We start from the raw sequence: 6,000 nt of genomic DNA, 5'->3' as shown, positions 1-6,000 counted from the left end.
AGCTGGAAACTCCAGATATGAATAAATATATGTGTTGATCGTTATATTCGATTTGGAGGCGAAATGAGTGGATTTGAAATGCTGTTATGGAGCTCAACTACTTTAACATTTTACTTGAAGAGGGTAACAATTTTAGGTGGCCAGGGTTACTTGTATAATATTTCCTACATTCTTGAGCATAAATTTTCCCGGCATCAATTAGTCCCAAAGTAGCCTAACAAAACAGGACCTATCGACTTGTATTCTGTTTGCCCCAAGAAACGTCTTATTTAAACCTGAATCCAGCAAATTCATCTGCAAAATTCTGGTCTTCAAAAATCCCATTTCACAAACATAACCAATTACTCCAAAAATGGCTTCGAAAACGAGTTACATAAACCTAGTTATGTTAGTAGTACTCATGTTTTTGACAGAACCACAGCACAATCAGGCTGCACGAATGCACTTGTGGGGCAGTCCCTATGCCTCGACTACGTGAGCAGAAACTCATCGACTCCGTCATCATTGTCTTAGAGTATCATTTTTCAGCACCCAAAACTCAGCAGAAGTGTAAGATTTTTTTAAAAAATTCTGTTTTGACAATCAAAACTTAACTTGATATTCTAAAATCTATTCATAGGGGGTGGTTCAAAGTTTACTTTAGTGTTAAATGTTTGGCTTTAACTATTCCGGATTTAAGCGGAGATATTCTTGTTGCAAATTCATACGAACAATCGAATGTATCAAATTTAGTTTTAAATCTGCGATTCAAGTCCATGTTTGTTCATTGCATTCCTTTTCTAATTTGTACTGGAATACTAGAAGATATTTGCATCGAGATTTTCGACTGGAAGGTGACGGTTATCGACAGAGATCGTGGCGGTGAAGTGGTGCTCAGCAGTGGGATTCCTTCTCAAGGGTGGTGGCCGAAAACTTTTATGTGAAGAGAGAGAAGCGAGAATTATTGACAATCTTGATTTTATTGAAATCTTGATTGTATTATGTCTAGCATATAAGTTTGATCATCAACTTTATATTCATAGATGTCATGAAAAGTACTAGAATCTCATTAGAATTCTTACTACAGTTTTGACCAAGACACATGCTGGTAGGTGTTTGAGTAGGATGCTCTGCTCAACTTCTCATAACTTCTAGTAGTAGTTTTACACTTAGTAATGAGATTTTATTAGTATATATACACCAAGTTTAATCAATCAAACATCCATGATCGTGGTTTCATTATAATCTCAATCGACGATAAAAAAACCCAACATATGAAGGTACAAAACTCGCCATTATGACGTAAAGTTCAAAATTTCGAAAAGCAACTTTCTAAAGATTCAATCTTGGTAGCTAGCAATTTTGGAACTATTTCCTCAATTTTGGACAGTTGCACTGCTAATTCTCACAACTTCCAAATATGAAATCCACTTTAAACACTTTGTAAGTCGTCTATTTGATCTCCATCAAACTATGAAATCATCAAGATCCAACTCCTTGAATTTGACTATCTCAACAGACACATAAATCAATATGTGTGTGACTCTCAATAGTTCAGGGATACGATTAGCTGTAAACTCGTGTGATTTGAAATAACATGTTTCTCTTATACGGACTAACCCTAATTAACCTCATTTTCAACCTCTTGATCACAAAAATGTCATAACTCTGTATGATTGAATGCACTCATCAAACTATGGTAAAAACATCTAATAGAATCGCCTAATGATGCCATAGATATCACTTGCAAAAACCAATATGTTATTGTTAGCGTACAATATGGTATCTTTCACACATATATTCATATTGAATATGCAACCACTGGTATATCGAGAGATGCATATGAATTCGATAATAATGATCATAGTTGCATCATATGTGCAACTAGGGAACCACTTTATCCTAGAATACATTTTTATTCTGGTCAGACATTTCTTGCACTTAATACTCATCATATCATATAGGATATTCACACATGTAGGTGATATGTAAATCATATACTATAATGCATCGACTCCTACGTATATCAAAACTGAACCCAATCTCGTCACTGATGACCCACACAGAATCGGTAAATGAGTTAAAGTGCAACACTAATACATAAAAGCATCTATGTTTGCAAGGCCTTCACATTGTATTATTATAAATCATATTTGATTCTCGATAATTTATTATATTTTCATATTATAGAGTGTATTAAATATATAATTGACAATGAAAGTGGCAAAATATGCTTCGATAATTAATGATTTGAATGTTATTTGATTTATGTTTGAAAAGTATATTGAATTACAATGGAGAAGTAACATCCCATTACTATTTTTAGCATAATAATCTGAGTATTATTTCAAATGAGATGAAATTAATTTCATTAGAAATCTAATACATAGGTTTAAAACTTTTAGGTTTTGAGATTTGTCCAAATCCATTATGAAATAAAAGCAAAATTACCTCGCAATGTGTCATATGTATTGAAATTTCTACACTAACACATTTTATGAGAATGAACATACAGTTCGCATCCAATGCTCAAATTGAATGAGGCTAACTTCGAATGAAAGCGAATAAATAGATCTCCAACTTTAATGTTAATGACCTTTTCTACTTCGAAGTGAAAAATAGAGTTTTGATAGAACAAGGCACATACTCGCGCAGTGAAGACATACGCCTACGTGCCAAACTCTGTCAAACACCTTCCAGATAGCAATAGGCGTGACCGTGCTCCAAAATCGCTAAGCAGTGCACCTCCTTAGCTACATGAGAGTTAAGGCTGATAAGCATGGTTTTGGCCATTATTTTCATTTCTTTTTTTCCTCTCCATCTGCGAAGAACAGTGAGAAGTTAAGCTTTATCAACCAAAACTATACTGAAGCGTTGTCAAAACTCAAAATAACTTATATATTTGGAATTCTGGTGTTGTGAACGTTCTTTTGAAATAATTTTCTCTTGGATTCAACACCTTTATTTATCGAATTGATGGAATAACATGTATTTGAATTCGAAATCAATATATGCATATAATAGCCGACAAAAACTAACTCTCAAAGTCAGAATTGTATTATATTACAATTTCCATTTTATATGAATTTTTAATGTTTCAAAACAATTATAAAACTTGAAATTTTGATTATAAATATATAGATGTATATTATTGATTGTATAATAAAGAGTTATTAGGATTTATAGTACAATATAATTATCCTAACAATTAAAATGTTAAACTGAATAGCGTAAAACAGATTTGATACACTTAAATATGCTATTGGAGTTGCACTTGAATGAATTGATTAATTAATTGAAATTAATTTTTGGATTATATAGATTGATTTTTTATGCCGAAATCCTAATTTCGGATAGAGCTATATTAAACTGGGGACTTCGGTTCGATACGTCCACCTACGAGACTCACCTTTGGCTTTCGTCTCGGTAGGTGTGTTATTCTACATTTTCCCGAAAAAACATTCCTTCATTTCTTTCTGACAAAGATTTTAGATATGTTCCAACCGAGTAACGTACAATGTTTCTGTGTCATATGATATATGATTGATTGGCTATTACCCATGCGCCAGGAGAGTTATGACTTTTATGGAGTTTAAAATTTTAGAGTTATTCAATTTAGACTTTTATATACTCTATAACAGTTTAATGGTATTCAATGTAACCTTTTGTAGAATTTTAAAATGTCATATAGTATTCAAACTTGACTTTTAAAAACTCTAGAAAATTTATAGGTATTCAAAATGTCAATAGACTTTTAATGACTTTGTGTAATTCTATTAAATACAAAAATTAAAGCCTAAGTTACCACAATAAAATTTCAAAAAATGTCTTTGAATCTAAAGACTTTGATATACATTTAATTAAAAAATTTCCCAAACTCACATATTCAATACAAACACAATTTTTTTTTTATTGTTTTCCCATCCATATATTTTTTTCTTTTATTTGTATTTTTTAAAAACATAATTTTTTTATTGCTAACAATAGTTTTAAATCAAAATTATTAACATCGTTCATTTTAGTTTTGGAGTTCAGTCACAAAAACTCATAAATTTCAAAATAATTACACTAATAACAAAAAAATTAAAAATTAAAAATTTTAAAATTTACACTAATTACAAATATTTTAACATACTTATTATTTATTTTCAAGTACAAATAATTGTTTTGTTTATTTTTTTATTTTTTTGACATATTGTCAAAAACAAATTTGATATATGTTTTATACAATTTATGTAAAATGAATTAAATTATTTTAAGTTTGATTATTTATTACTATTGAAAATCATTATTATGTATTTTTTAAAAATATTAATTATTTAAATAAACATATTTAATTGGCTTGAATAATTGAAGTTTAATTGCAAAAAATTTAGTAATAAATTATTTATTGTGTTTTGTCAAATAAATATGTAAAAAGTATTATACTGAGAGAGAAAAATATTTGAAATAAATAAAAGTTATTCACGTTCAATTGTTAGTTCGAATAAATTTAAAAAATCACAATAATAATTTACAAAGTCCATAGGGCTTTATGAAAAATTTACAATTGTCAATAAAAGTCATGCAAAATAAATCTACAAGATTCTGTGAAAATATTTAGAAATCTGTAAGATTCTGCAAAAGTCTGTATAAATCTATCAACTCCACAAAATTCTGTTATTTTAAAAAAGTCAGCAAATCTCTGCAACGAATACACTCCTCTAAATCTCTATATGCCTTATTTGTTGATTTTGACATGACATTCATGATGGGAATATCAATGCATAAAATAAATATGTTGTTAAGACACATCATTTTTTTTATACATACATCGATACGCGACATGCACGTTGAGCTATGATCCTTGGATACAATGACATCATTGGATTTTGAGATTGATTTTGAAGTTTTGAGCACGATAATATGTTTGACACTATATGACATGTAAAAACATAGTTATTGTTGACTCCTATGATTTATTGGTTGAGAATTGAGATTTGATGGCGCTTCCCTTGTACTTAACTGATGTTAGTGTTTTTGCTCGAGCATTGGTTTTATTACGATTTGATTGATTCTGATACATGCACAATAGATGAACATTTGACCTGATATCTCCACGTCATGCATGCATTTCATATCATAAATCATTTTATAAATATATGTTGTATATATTATAATTGTTCTATACGAAGTATTTTCTCACCTCCAATGGATTGTTGTCCTTCTTTGTGTGTAGACAATTGCAGGTAATCCAGGTTATCAGGAGACCAGAGAAGATACTTCTGGAGGGAGTCACATCCAAATTCAGGGCATGTCATGCAGATATGAGTTGTTTGTATTTAGTTTATTTCAATCACGTGTAGACTTATTTTATATTATGATGTGTTCAGACGAGACTTTATGTAAACTATTTTTACTATTATAATTATAGTTGACACGTTTTGGGATCATTGTAAATAAATTTTTATTCGTTTTCTGATATAATTAATTAATTCTAATCAAATTGTATTATAATAACGATTAGGAGTTAAGGGGCCCAAAATATTGTCCCGGGTCAAAGAACTAATGATGTACAACCACAACCGCAAATTCGTTCGATAAAATATAACCACTTGAGAAGTTCGAGGGAGGGGTGCTCATTAACTCATCATATGAGCATCAATCTGTATTACTAGACATCTTTATGCTCATACCGTTGAAATGTGGCATATAACATCACAAATGATAGTCACAAACTCGAGCGACATTTATCTTTAGTTTAGACGACTGGATCGACTAGGAACGAGTTTGAAATATACAGTAACTAAAATGTGTTTCATGATCAACGTAATATGTATGACCTTATTGTGTTATAGTATATTCAAGAGTTTTTATTTTTGTTGTTTGCATGACTATGAATTAAAACTTAAAAATTACACCGCTCTTGCAATGTGGTCCGTGGAAACGCCACTTATGAGCTAGTGTGATGGTAAGATATATACGCACATTTACTCACATTGATAGTCCAAACAGACAATTAGCTTTTTAGTTTTCGTTCGA

The sequence above is a fragment of the Primulina eburnea genome, chromosome 1, assembly GCF_022965805.1.
Source record: "Primulina eburnea isolate SZY01 chromosome 1, ASM2296580v1, whole genome shotgun sequence".
Lineage (NCBI taxonomy): Eukaryota > Viridiplantae > Streptophyta > Magnoliopsida > Lamiales > Gesneriaceae > Primulina > Primulina eburnea.
Note: the sequence above shows the minus strand (reverse complement) of the source record.